General features: G+C 43.0%; 1 protein-coding gene across 14 annotated transcripts in view; it reads left to right on the top strand.

Moving 5' to 3' along the window:
* LOC128339766 (RNA-binding protein 12-like) overlaps nt 1-14,579 on the top strand; it is a 78,239-nt gene that overhangs the window by 9,877 nt on the left and 53,783 nt on the right. Inside the window, exon 1 of one of the 14 annotated variants that reach the window (XM_053284178.1) lies at nt 8,648-8,755. The exons of 11 other annotated variants lie outside the window; for them this stretch is intronic. The gene's annotated coding sequence lies outside the window, so the exon portion shown is untranslated. Of the gene's footprint in view, nt 1-8,647; nt 8,756-14,579 lie in introns of those variants that run through there. 2 more of the 14 variants (XM_053284185.1, XM_053284172.1) reach the window with 2 other exon arrangements.

Genomic DNA, 14,579 nt, shown 5'->3' with positions numbered 1-14,579 from the left:
CACTTTTGTACACGAGGTCAGATCTGAGTTCGGAGCTCAGTGGGGGCTTCAAGGAGGTCAGACACAAGGCGGTGATGATGGCCTGGTGCAGAACTCTAATGAAGCAGGACCCCAGCGGCTCTTCATCAATGATTTGTATAACACATCTGACCAGTTCAGTTTTATGGGGGACACAGCTATCTTCCTTCCGGAAGACTTCAGGAAGCATCTCTTTATTGCGTCATCCTTGTCGTCACGGTGGTACTGAGAGAAGATCTCTGATGGATTTCTGCTTGTGGCAACATCTCCTGCGAAATCGTAGCACAAAATGAGAGTGGCACGCATGTTTCTCTCAAGGACATGTTTCTGTCACTCAGACATCTCTCGCTGCAAAGAGTGCCTTGTAAGCATCAAGTGCCTATAATCCTTAATTGTCGCCATGTTCTCAGGCAAATTGGAAAAAGCCACCCGGTTGACTGCTTCTACGATTCCCTCTCCGCCCCCTTCTCATCCTGTTAACCGCAGAAGCATATTCAGGAGTTTGGGGACCAACTCTTTATGCTTTGATTCTCGCAGTTTTACCCCATAGTACTTATAATTGGAAGACTTCTCTTGGCTATGTGCTTTGGGTCCCTTTTGTGGTCCTGCTTTTTTCTGGCTTGTAGCAGAGATGTCTTCTTGCAGCTTGCCTGGGGTCTGTAGCAGGAGTCCGCTGGAGAGGCTGCTGGAGGTGAGCCAGGATGGTATCTAGGACTTGGCTCTCATCCATCATCTGCGCTGCTAAAAGGACAGTTTTCCCTTTCTGCAGCTTCTTCCTGTCCCACAGATATCAGAAATGCTCATCAGAGAGTTCTGACGATAAAGGTGCTCCACCCTCTGGCAGTTTCTTTTTCGGTATTGGTCTGGTGCTCGGCTTTGGCTTAGCGGCTGGCAGCTTGGGCAAAATGACCTGTTCCTTGGAAGGCTTGCCTAGAACCCGACGTGGCTCCCTCTTGTCTCTCCTATTAGCCCCTAGATCAGACTCAGAGGGTGGAGGCTGCACCAGTTCGGGGAGGGCTACTGGCTGCGACTGCTCCCTGAGCTCAGCAGATGCTGGCACAAGAGGTTTGACCTAGAGCGGCAAGCACGGGGATGTTCTCTGGGCGGGTGGATCTTGGGAACTTGATGATGCTTGAAAGCTTGGGCTTTGGATGGCCTCCCAACTCTCTGGCCAACCTTGACTAGTCTGAGGAATAGGCTTCTTGCTCTCCACACCCTTCTTCTTTAGGAGCTCCTTTAGGATAGGATTCAACCTCAGGCTGACTAATCACCTAACTTTGGTGGGCACTTTTCAGGTTTCCACACTCAGGAAAAGCTCTTTTGCAATACTGCTCTCTCCTCCTTAGCTTTGGGGAAAGCCTCCAGGCCTCTCAAAACAAGGGTCTTGAGGCTACACCCCTAGTTATGGCATCACCGTGATTTATGGCCTCAAAGGTGATGCCAGCAAACAAGAAACCTCTTGCTCAGCTGACTGAAGACAATGGGATGGCTGTGTGCAGGGGAGGCTTGCCCAAAGTAAACATGGCATTGTTGCAGTGCAGCCAATAGGTGTCTGGCCTATGCAGGCAGGGGAATGGCGGCAGAGAAGAGGCTTCTTGCTCTCCACAACCTTTTCTTTAGGAGCCCTAAAATCCTATTTGTTTGGCCTGGCCTTCCAAGGCTTGTTTAAAAAAATATTTAAAAGTATCTTAATTAGTTTTAAATGGTTTTAATCATTTTTGGGTTGTTTTAATATCGTTTTTAGCATTGTGTTTGAATTGTGGGGTTTATGTCTTTTTAAAAAGTTGTTGTCCACCGCCCAGAGCCTCTGGATGGGGCGGTTTATAAATGTGTGTGTGTGTGTGTGTGTGTGTGTGTGTGAGAGAGAGAGAGAGAGAGAGAGAGAGAGAGAGAGAGAGAGAACAAGGTGGGGATATGAAACAAAAACCAAAACAAACAAGAAATGGGAATGGAGGATGAAGGGATAAAGATAATTATCAGTCTGGAAGAAATTACACAAATCTAAATACATCTGCCAGATCTTGGTATGAGAGTCTCCTTTGAGCATACAACAGTAAGTTGTGACTTCAGATGTAGCCAGGTCAGAGAGATCTTCCATCCACTCAGTGCGCATTAACCTTTTTGCCACTCGTAGGCAACCAAGGATTTGCCACCCCTCTCTGTCCGACTCTCAACACGAAAAAACTACTTTGTATATAGTATTCCGTGCATCACATGCAGAAATGAAATTCAGCAGAGCCAGCCCAGCGCTTCCTCAACCTCCTCCTCCTCCTCCTCCTGAGTCTCCTTTGCATTGGTCCTCCAGCATGGCTGTTGGCTGGGACTGCCGAAGCAGCAGCAATAGGGAGGGAAAGCTGGAGTCAAACTGTGCGAGGTGGTGGGGCACGGGCTGCTGAGCGGTCTCTCAGCCTTCCACTTCTCCCCACTCGGGGTCTTCTCTCCTCCTATTTCTCCTTCTTGCAAAGGGAGTAGCGCACTGCAGATTAAGCAGCAACAGCTACGATCTCCGGCAGCATGAGGCAAACAGACAGTCCCTTCAGGAAGCAGCAGTAGCAGCAGGCAGCACAGCACCACTGCCGCCCTGCTCTAGCGCTGGGAGCTTGTGCTTGGCCCCATCCAGGACTTCAAGCTCTTTCCCTGTCTCCTTTGGCCCCTCCCCAGCAGCCACCCCTCATGCTAGCACAGCCGAGAGGTATCACTGGGACTCGGGAGGAGGAGCCTCCTTGCCAGGCTTCCGGGTTTGCCTCCCTCCCTCCCACGCACCTCCCGTCTTTTGCACCCCACCCCCGGACCTCGACGCTGCCTGCCTTGCAGTGGCAACACAAGATCCTTATTGTCGTAGAGTCGGGCTGATTTGCCGCCCCTCTGATTTGCCACCATTGGCAAGTGCCTACTTTGCCTATCCATTCATCCACCCCTGCATCTACTGATAAACTGAAGGCTTGACATACTGCAAAAGGAGAGACATGATCTGCTACCACAAGAGAAGTTTCACAAGAGAAATGAATAAGAGAAGCTTATTAGATGACGAAGAAGGATTAGTTATAGATGATGATGATGATGATGATGATGATGATGATGATGATGAATTCTATTTCTATACCACCCTTCCAGAAATGGCTCAGGGCGGTTTACACAGAGAAATAATAAATAAATAGGTTTTCACAAAATCTAAAATCAGAATTCAAAACTAGGTTGATGCAAGCAATCACTTCTTGCCAGAAGGGAGCTTTATATTGCAACACCACATCATATGAATTGGAGAACCTTTAGCAACATCACACAGCATCAATATAAGGGAGAAGCCGTGATATGTTTATGAAATAAACATACAGGTATCCACTAGGTGGAGAATATCTGCTGCTTCAGCTTCAATTTAAGAATTAGTGATCATTCATACGACCAGCCCAACAGGAGCAGGACAGGGCTACCCCAGGTAGAGTGGGTTGTGCGCAGTGCTAGGATCACTCTCGATCCCAGCACTCCACCCCCAGATAGATCTGCTTTCATTCCCAGGCTAAAAGTGAAGTCATAGGAGGCATATGCACTTCCTACCTCATGCCCAGGCCGTGGGGTGCTTTGGCTGCCACAGCCACCATTTCCATAGAACTGGGGGGAGGGGGGGGGAGTGGCCCCGCAGTGGGAATTTCCCAAATGCACCATGCAACTCACACAGTGCATTGTGGGACTCTAGGAGGTCCAGCTCCCTTCCCCCTGCTCATGATGCCCGTATCATTGGGGACTTGCCACTTTGCCATCATCTGGGCATGCAAGTGGCAGAGCCTTGAGGAGCCACCATTCATGTGGGGAAGGCCAGGTGGGCTACTGCCTTCTCCCCAGCCCCAGCTGACTTGGTCATGTGAACGATCTTCTAGTGTAGAGGACAGGGGCGTAACAAGGCTGGAGTGGGCCCAGAGACAAAATTGTAAAATAGGCCCCTCGCTGATACACACACTTCACAATATATAGTCATGTGACTTGCCTCTGGGGGTCCCTCAAGGCATGGGTGGCCCCAGGCGGCCGCCTCCTCTTGCCTAATAGTAGTTAAGCTCCTGTAGAGGATTTTTTGCTTCCTAGGACATTGGTCCATTCAACTGGAAGGATCTTGGTTTCCAACTCCTCATGTTTCTCAGCACATAGGAGCGATAAGTCAGACTTATCATGTGACGTATCCGCAGTATATGGATATGTTTGGTTTCGGCTGGTCAGCAGTGCAAATCATATCTTCTAAAACTTTAGGGACCTCAGAAGCACTTAGAGCAGAGTGCCCAAATCTGGAAGTTATAGTGTCGTGTTTCAGCTGCAGGTATTGCTACTGAGCTGTCGGGCAGATCATCCTGTATGCACAAAAGGTAGGAAATTGTGATTGGTGTCTAATATCTGGTCAAGAGTTAGAAGATGATTTCTGGTCCCATTATTCTCCATAAACATAATACCAGATATTTTGACTGTAGGATTATATCAGAGAGTCATTTTGTCATGTAAGGATCAGAGTCATTATGTCAGCACAGAGCATAAACATGCTTCTCTCAAAGTCTTGATGGTAGGAGAACAGGTAGCTTCAGTCTGTTATAATCTGGAGCCTGATTGATAGAGGCTATACAAGCGAACCTCAAGAGTGGACCATGCTGAAGGGTTGGGAAGATCATATTTTAATTTAAAGATCCAACTAAGCCAATTTGTTCTATGATGTTGTAAGATAGCTGAGAAATTAACATCCCCTTCTAGGACTGGTAACTGTAAGCTATGAAGGGAAAATCTGAGATTGTATGTCTGTATGTATGTATGTAGTAAATTTGTATTCTACCCACTACCAAAGTCTCTAGGCGGTTTACTGCATAAAACATACCAAGAATAAAACAAACCAAGAATGTAACTGTTAAAACATAAAACCAGATTCAAATATCCATAAAATCATTATGCCATATAAAGTGGCAGAAAAGCTTGAGAAAGTGTCTGAAGGGTTTTCGGGGAATGAATAAGAGGAGACCCCTTAATACATAAATCAAATGGGGAAGAAGATTCATTTTAATTATGTTTATTGTACTCCAAATGCTGTTAGCTAAGGAGATCCATGTATCCACATCAAGTTTCATTTGAGTGAAAATTTATTTTGTTTACAAAAACATAAAGCAAAATAAAACAGACATTTTAAAAACGATTTAAAACCACAAGTCAAGTTAAAAGGCTTTGGTGAAAAAATGTTTCTTGAAAGGTTTCTTGAACGTTGTCAGAGATGGGGAGGCTCTTATTTCAGCAGAGAGCACATTCCAGAGTCTCGAGGCGACCACAGAGAAGGCCCGTCCCTGTGTAGCCACCACTTGGGCTAGTGGCAACCGCAGATGAACCTCTTCAGATGATTTCAGTGGGTGATAGGGCTCATGATGAAGACGCCTAAAATGAGATGAAGATTCCTATTAATTAACAAGCAACTACTGCAGGTGACAATAATTCTGAAGTATTTAATATCTGTTTGGCAAATTATTAAATTCCAATTTTGAAATAAGGAGAGAGGAGAACACGTTCTCAGATGCTTCAGTTCAGACTTGGGCCAGTTAATGCAGTAGCCAGAGAGCTGACCACATTTCTGAATTAGGAGGGAAACCAGGCATAGAAGAAACAGGACCCTTTAAAGGGGGGAGTATCATCAGCATAGAGGGCTATGTTATGCTCTAATTATTATGAATCATTATACCTTAAATGGTGAGATGTTGTCTGACTGTACAAGCCAGAAGACCTAATGCTAAATTAAAAAGGAGATAAAAAGGCAGCCTTGTCTGGTGGCTCAAGAAAGCCTGAAGGGCAATAACAGAACTCCGCTGGAAAACTTTTGAGACTGAGGCACAGAGTATCAAATGCCTATCCAGTGAATGAATTCAGGAGGAAAGCCAAATTTGAATAGAACATAATTCAAAAAAGACCAAGAAACTTTATCAAAGGCTTTCTTTGCAATGGTGCTTTCCAGATTAAACCCTACAACAGTGTCACTACCGATCTGCTAAGTGTGCTTTCATACTTCCTGTGTTGTGATACCACAGTCTCCGCACTGACATCAGGGTGCCGTTCACATTTCTGATGCCTTCCTTCAGATTTGATCTTTGCGTTATAGTGCTACAACATCACAAGTCCATTGCAGAAAAAGAGCTGCATTTTCCCATTGTAGGAGTTTGAGATTCTGGGGATCATTTCCAATACGGTCCTGACAAGCTCAAGCATTTTACCCCTGTTGTAGCATGTAATCTGGAAAGCGCCAAGAAGAGAGAGACAGCAGCAGGAATAGATTTGTCCTGGGATAGTGAGATCATTCAGTAAACTGACTGCGCCTTGTTGGCCATGAGGGGGCTGGGATATTGTTTGCGCCTTGTTAACCATGAATGAAATCCACTTGATTGGGATGTACTATTGAAGATAAAATGGACTGCAGTCTATTGGCCAGAACGGAAGCCAGGATTTGCATGTCAACATTGATGAAAGACATAGGTCTGTAGTTACCATATTTCCTAACAGGGCAAGGGGGGAGCAGTAGGCTAGTAATAATACGTGAACAGTTAGTAGCCCCTTTCACATGTATTACATTAAAAACCATGTATTTTATGAAACAAAGGGTGTTATAATGAAGAACATATAAACACACACGTGCACACAGTATAAACCCAACTCGTAATCACAGATTACTGAGTCTGTTATAGGCTGGTAATTAGGCACTAATTTACCTGTAGCTGAAGCAGGATGGGTTCTTAGGTGGAGGCAGATGCAGGCCTTCCATCTGTCCGGTCACCTCATCCTCTAGATGTAGGTAAGGAAGCAGGATGTGGGCTACAGGGATGGAGGTCAAATTTGGAGACTGCTCAGCTCCTTTAATAGTTCTGTCTCAATCCCCAGTTTCCCCCCTTCCTCTCAGACTTCTGTGGCTCCTCCTCTGGGACAAAAAGCATTATCCTGCTTCCTTTTAAAGGTACAATGTTTGGTAAGCTTGTGAAATGATGGGGGGGAGGGGGATTGGTGAGATTCTGCCATATCCTTGCACTTCATCCGTAGACCTCTTTGCATGTTTGAAGTTCCTCAATTTCTGAAGTTCATTTGGAAATTTCACACAGTGGTAGAAGCTTCTTTGGGTCGAGAAAGTCGTCTTTGTCTGTAATCTTTAAAGTTTGTATGGCAACTGAAATATCCATATACTTCTCCCCAGATGGAGCTGCCATTTCACCTTTCTCTGTATCAACTGCACTGAAATACAGGTGAAACTCAGAAAATTAGAATATCGTGCAAAAGTCCATTAATTTCAGTAATGCAAATTAAAAGGTGAAACTGATATATGAGACAGACGCATTACATGCAAAGCGAGATAAGTCAGGCCTTAATTTGTTATAATTGTGATGATCATGGCGTACAGCTCATGAAAACCCCAAATCCACAATCCCAGAAAATTAGAATATTACATGGAACCAAGAAGACAAGGATTGTAGAATAGAACAATATCGGACTTCTGAAAAGTATAAGCATGCATATGTATTCAGTTCTTGGTTTGGGCCCCTTTTGCAGCAATTACTGCCTCAATGCGGCGTGGCATGGATGCTATCAGCCTGTGGCACTGATGAAGTGTTATGGAAGACCAGGATGCTTCATTAGCGGCCTTCAGCTCTTCTGCATTGTTTGGTCTCATGTCTCTCATCCTTCTCTTGGCAATGCCCCATAGATTCTCTATGGGGTCAGGTCAGGCGGGTTTGCTGGCCAATCAAGCACAGTACACTGTATACTTTTCGGAGGTCCGATATTGTTCTATTCTACAATCCTTGTCTTCTTGGTTCCGTGTAATATTCTAATTTTCTGGGATTGTGGATTTGGGGTTTTCATGAGCTGTATGCCATGATCATCACAATGATAACAAATTAAGGCTTGACTTATCTCGCTTTGCATGTAATGCCTCTGTCTCATATATCAGTTTCACCTTTTAATTTGCATTACTGAAATTAATGGACTTTTGCACGATATTCTAATTTTCCGAGTTTCACCTGTATATTCTCCTAAAAGTTTGATAATCTGTAGGACAGTTCTCGATCACAGCACGGTCAGCATTGCTTTCATACATGTTTTGTAGGTGGAAGAGAGACTTACATATCCTCTTTGGCATTGGTCATTTCATTTGAATGGTTTGGTTGGTGTTCTATAGTGTTCAGTTGAAAATCATTATTTTGAGTGTCATCATTTTGCAGTGATGCAATTTCTTGTGAAACTGCCAGGATGACATCAAGGGCATGGGAAATAGAAATATCTATTGAAAACAACTCCAGAATAGCATTAGCTGGATGTATCAATTTTGACATTTGTGTGTGGGGTGGGCGGGCGGGGTGTGTGTGTGTGCAGGCGAGTAACAATGATCGGGCAAGGGGAGACAGTTGTCTGGTGGCCCCACTGCCTGGAGGGGCCCCCCAGAGGCACCTCACGTGACTCCCCATTGCCCCCTGCCCAGCCCCAAGGCCCCTCAGCCACTTGCCCTGTTCGCCGTCTCTCCAGCTTGTTCTCCTGGCCAGCAATGCAGGCAGCAGACAGGCTGCAAAGAGCTCCTTTTCTCCTGGGCGCCTCTCAGCTGATGGGCGGGTGGGCGGGGCTTCCAGGGAGGCCTCCGTGTAGGCCTCTGTGAAGCCTGAACTCCAGTAGGGCCCAAGCCAGCCAGGAAGGAGGAGGCAGCCAGAGTGGCCACCACTGTTCTCTGCAGCAGAAGAGCCCTTGCTGCCAGGTAGAGTGTGAACTCCTTTTTGTGCTTACCTTCCCCGCCCCCCCCGCCCCCCATATATAGGCATCTGCTTGCCATAGGGCTTGGATATGGGGGGGGAGGGACTGAGAAGTCTCTGAATATTTCTTTTTAAACAGCTTGGAAAATTTGCTGGCTTAAAAAAAACTATTTAAAAAGTCCTATAAGTGGCTTGTTTCATGGCAGAAAATTACAAAAACTTGTGGAAGAAACAGTATTCTATTTATTTTATTCATTCATTTATAAATGCACTTATGTTCAAGTTGTTTTGCAACCCAGAAGGTCTGAGTGAAAACTGTAAAGCATGTCTTGTGCTTTTATTTTATTTTATTTTTCTTGTGTGTGAACTGCTCCCCAATAACTTGCAGGGACTTCAGGGTCAATCTGGCCAACATGGGAATGCAGCACCTCCATTCCAGAGGAGAAGTGTGTTAAAGGGCTTTCAAAGCCTCCTGTGAAAAACCTCCTGGAATCAAACTTGACTGAATTGGTTCAGAATTCTGAGAAAACAGACATAGGCTCACCCTGCATGGTTGAAAGTCTCCTTTGCTAATCTGCAGCAAGGGGCCCATTTTAATCATTAGTGTTTCTAGTGTGTTCTAGGCATTAAAAGTAAAACAAATGTATAGTATTCAATGTATATCACTATATATTGTGAAGTGTGCGTGTGTGTATTCAGTGAAATGTATTTCCAGGCAGCATACTTATTTTGGAATATCAGACTTAAATCCTTGGGGGCCTGGGGTGTGCGGAGGCCCTGGACTTAGAGTGGGGGGGCCCCATTTTAAAATCTCATCTCTGGGCCCACTCCAACCTTGCTACGCCCCTGTGTGTGTGTCAAGAAGTGTGCCAGAAAATGGGTGGGTAATTTTTTAGAAGTAGTCCTTTGGCTTCAGTGCTGATGGTTGCATCACATTCAGGGTCGCTATCAATGAATTTGAAAAGTTGTACTAGTAGCTATTCACTCCTAGGTCTCCATCACAGTTTTTAGAAAGCATGTTAAATCGTGGCTTTTTACCCAGGCTTTTATTTGATTCTCTCTGCTGCTGCTCCGTTTGCTCTGTATTGCTTTTATGCTTTCATTTTAAATTTTTAATCAGATTTGTTTTATATTTTTAGCTTAATATTTTAATAGTGTCCTTTTTATAATCTTGTTTTTAAACTTTGCTGTAAACTGCCTTGGGATTGCCTTTTTATAATCTTGTTTTTAAATTTTGCTGTAAACTGCCTTGGGATTGTTAATGAAAGGCTGTATATAAATTTAACAATAAATAAAATAGTTCCTTGTAACTTCAGACAATAGCTTCTATAGATGCCAAATGCCCTATCCAACATTCTTCCAAGAGATATTTCAGTTTAATGTCATTGTATTTCACTGAAATGGCTGGCTTATGAATGAAATTGTCAGAGGGAGGGTGGCGCAAGCCACAGACAGGATGGTGTGTTAGCTCAATCGCTCTCTACATCTCAGCCCTTCTACCAGACCTAGCCTTGAGAGTTTGGCAGCTACATTTGTTAATTTGAAGTGATATTGGAGGGGAAATGTCCAAGAAAGTGTTGAAGTGGAAAGGGAAAGGAATTAGAGCCTTCCTGGATGATTTGAAGCCAGCTGGTATTCCCCCCCCCCACACCCATAATGGATGTGTGGATGACGAAGAGATCCAGGAAGAAGCTCAACTGAGTTACAAAAACAAGAAAAGCCTTGGGATACCTCCGGACAAACCTTGGAATTACAAATAATTGAACATTTGATAATGTAGCTTAATAAAGAACTACAAGTGGAATGGATTCACACGTTTACAACGGTCCGTCAAGATTTGGCAAGTATAACTGATCAAATTAATAAGCAATTTAAGGACCTTTCACTGCAAATCTCTGATATTGGACAAACAGCTAGTAATGTCTTTGATCTGGCGATTAAGAATGCCCTAGAATTATCTGCTACTCAGAAAAAAGTGGAGGAAGTAAGAGAGACTATGGCGACTATCCATGATCGCGATAGAAGAAATAATTTAAAAATTGGGGGCATTAGTGTGATGTTGCCAAATGTGGATTTAATGAGCTTATTTATGTTATCACTAAAATGAACGAGTTGTCTTCAGACTTGCAAACTGTAGAAAGAGATCTGGAAGGAGGTCATAGGATATCATATAAGATTTCAACACAGAAACCGAGAGACGTCCTGGTGAGATTAGTTAATTTTGGCTTGAAGGACAGAGTGCTTTATAAAGAGCATCAAAAAGGGGTAATCTGGAATAATGAGAAAGTAGTATTTTTTCAAGATATCAATACAGCAACATTGCAGTGGCGTGAAGAATTTGAGCCTTTAACTGAGATTCTCTTTTCAAAAGGGATTTGATACCAATGGGGGTTTCCCTTTAAAATAATTATCTTCAAACCTGAAGGGAAGCAAGTTATTACATCTCTGGAAGAAATGCAAAAAGAAGTAGCTGGGCTAAAACGTCTCACAGAGAACTATGCAACTTAGCCTTGAGTTAACTGGGAAACAGAAGAATTTGTTTAAGATATGCATCTCTGCCAAGATTTTTTTTTTTAAAAAACTCTCTCCTTTGAAACTAGGCCATTTGACCTTAGAACTGTGAAATATGGAACCTACGAGAAGCAGCTGGAAGATTTGATAAATTACTATAGTACGTGAATTTTAAAAGAGAAATTAGGAAGCAGGGAGGAGAATGCTAAGGTGGTTAGCTGGGCCGGGTGAATATAAGTAATTAGTTAAATAATCATTTGGTTATAAGGAATATTGGGCTGGAATGGAGAGAGGGTGAGCTGATGCTCCTCCCCCCCCCACAAAAAGTTAGAGAATTTAACTTCTCTGCAACAATATTTGCTTTTGGTCTGAGTGCACCAGGGAGGGAAGGGAGGGGGGAAAGGGGTGACAGGGAGAGGAGGCAGTTGGAGGGGAGGGTTTTCAGGGAAGGGGGAAGCATATTTTAAAAAGGAACAGTTAAATACATTATGTTGCATTCTATAGATGGATATACTAAGATAGAAATGGGTGATTTGAGAGGATTGGAACTATCTGGAATTTGGAAATTAAATCATTTCTAGCTGACACCACACAGAGCATCTGTGCGCTAGTTGGGCCCAGCCGTGTCCCCCACCCCCCCGATGCTGTCATGGCTAGCTTTCTGGCTGGCCAGCCAGCCGACTGGCTGTTCCCCTCTCTGCCTGCTTCTGGTCCCCCTCCACTTTCTCCCTCTTCCTCCTGGCAGCCAGGCTAGGGCCCGCCGCTACCTCCTCCTGACCTCAGCAGCCGGGCCAGGCAAGGCGGGGCTAGCTGTTCGGCTGCTGCTTCCTCCTCATGGCGGCCTTGGGCCGCCAGCCACCCTCCTCTTCAGGCTGGCGGGGCTTTGCCCACCGGTGGTCCTCCTCCCCACAGGCCACCCTCCTCTTCAGGCTGGCGGGGCTTTGCCCACCGGTGGTCCTCCTCCCCACAGGCCACCCTCCTCTTCAGGCTGGCGGGGCTTTGCCCACCGGTGGTCCTCCTCCCCACAGGCCACCCTCCTCTTCAGGCTGGAACATTCCACCAGGTATCCCCATGCATCCCTACGCATCCCCATGCATTCTGGCTTAGAGAAATAATTCTATAGATTGTCAGCAAGAACTAAGAATTAAAAATGAGTGATTACTGTATGGTTTTTTCCTTGAACGTGAGAGGTTTGGGGGATGCAATTAAAAGGGCCAGGATATCTATATTAAATCCTTTAACCCAGCTGTGGTCTTTTTACAAGAGACTTATAAGATAGAGGATACTGCAGATAAATATTTTGGAAAACAGTTTTCCAAACAAAGCAAGAGGGGTTGGTATTTGATTTAAAGCTGACATTGATCTTGTTGTTGAAATTTTTTTGAAAGATAAGGATGGAAGATTTATTTTTATTAAGGAGAAGTTGCACAATAAGGATATTACTTCAGCCGCTATCTATGCTACAAATCAGAGACATATTTACTTCCTTCAGAAAACAATGAGGAAAATGAAAAGGTTTGCTGGTACTAATATAGTGTTGCGGCCTGGGGGGACTTTAATATTGATGCCACTAAGTCATCTAACGAGAATAAATCAAGATCTTTACACTATAAGAAACAAGCCTCACTATCGTTGAACTTTCAAAGATTGATGCATAAATATGAGCTTATAGATTCTTGGCAAATGCTTAATCCCTCTGCAAAAGTTTGACCTTTTTTCCAGGAAGACACCAATCTTATTCTAGGTTGGGTTATATATGGGCATCTAATACTTTGTTAACTCAATTTCATTTCATAAAATTTCATAAGGGAGAAATTGGACCCATTCTTGTTTCGGATCATGCCCCAGTGATCTTTAAATTCCATTTATTTGTTTATTTGATACATGTCTATACCTCCCAAAACGCAAGTTCTCTGGGCGGTTTACAAACAATAAAAGCAGCCAATAAAAGATTAACATATTTCAAAAATTAAAACTAAAAAGTTAAAATTATTAAAACATAATTAAAACACAATTAAAGCAGTATCTAATTAGAGGAGAAAATTTTATTCTCTCCGGTTTGGCGTTTTAAAGCTAGATTACTTGTGGACAAATGGCAAAGCAACAATTGGCCCAAACATTAAGATTTTTTTTTTTTTTAAATGAAAATGATAAGGAGCAAACATCATTAGTAATGAAATGGGATGTGATGAAAGCTGTTATTAGAGGGGAGTGAATTAATCAGATGAGCAGGATTAAAAAAGAATCAACACAAATGAGTGATAAACTAGAGTTGGAGTTTAAACACTTATTGGCAATATTTCATAGAACAGGGTCTGTTAATACCTTTCAGCAAATATGGAAGAAAAGGAAGGAGCTAGTGGTTTTGGAAACAACAAAAATTTCATACTCAACCTGTTATGTAAAACAAAGTTATTATGAATATGGTGATAGAAATACAAGATCGTTAGCAAGATAGTTATTAACAAGATCGTTATTAAAGAAAGTTAAGGAGAAGAGGCTTATAAAAGTAATAAAGGATGATAAAGGTCGAACCATCACTAACACTAAAGATATCAGTGATCAGTTTGTTACATTCTTTGAACAATTATATAATTCTCATAACCCAACACAAGGGAAAATTCTTAACTACTTAGATAAGATTAGTACCCCACAACTAACTCCAGAGGATATTAAGAATTTGGATGCACCATTTACTGAGGCAGAAGTGTTTTTAACCATTCAGAATCACAAATCTCCAGGACCGGATGGTTTGATAGGGGAATTTTTTAGCCAATGTAAAGAAATTATTATACCAAAGTTTGTAATTTTAATGAATGCTCTGAGTCAGGGAGCATGTTTCCCACCCTCGTGGTATGACTCAAAAAATAACATTAATTCCTCAAATAGGTAGAGATTTACAGGAAGTCAGCTCTTATAGACCAATTTTGCTACTTAATGTTGATTATAAATTATACAGTATACTAAATTATTGGCAAATTGACTTAAATTAATTAGTTATAAAATTGTTCATATCGATCAATCTGGATTCATTCCTAGGAGAAATCTATTTAATTCTATAAGAAAGATATTTCTCCACTAACACCTTTATTAACATATCTGGATAGTGGGGAAGATCAATATGGATTGGCTTATTTGAAGATGTTGAAGGGAAAGAATTTTTATAGAATAAAAGACGTCCATAGAAATAAGAGGTTATTCAAGAAGGTTGAGATTGAACAAGAAACAGGATCTCAAATACCATGGCTAGTATGGTTTCAAATTAGATCTATATTGAGGGATAGTAGCATCGATAGTTCAGCTACCCGATTTTAATAC

Source organism: Hemicordylus capensis, chromosome 1, assembly GCF_027244095.1.
Source record: "Hemicordylus capensis ecotype Gifberg chromosome 1, rHemCap1.1.pri, whole genome shotgun sequence".
In the NCBI taxonomy this organism is placed as follows: domain Eukaryota; kingdom Metazoa; phylum Chordata; class Lepidosauria; order Squamata; family Cordylidae; genus Hemicordylus; species Hemicordylus capensis.
The sequence above is the reverse complement of the archived record's forward strand: the minus strand, read 5'-3'. Positions and strand labels throughout refer to the sequence as shown.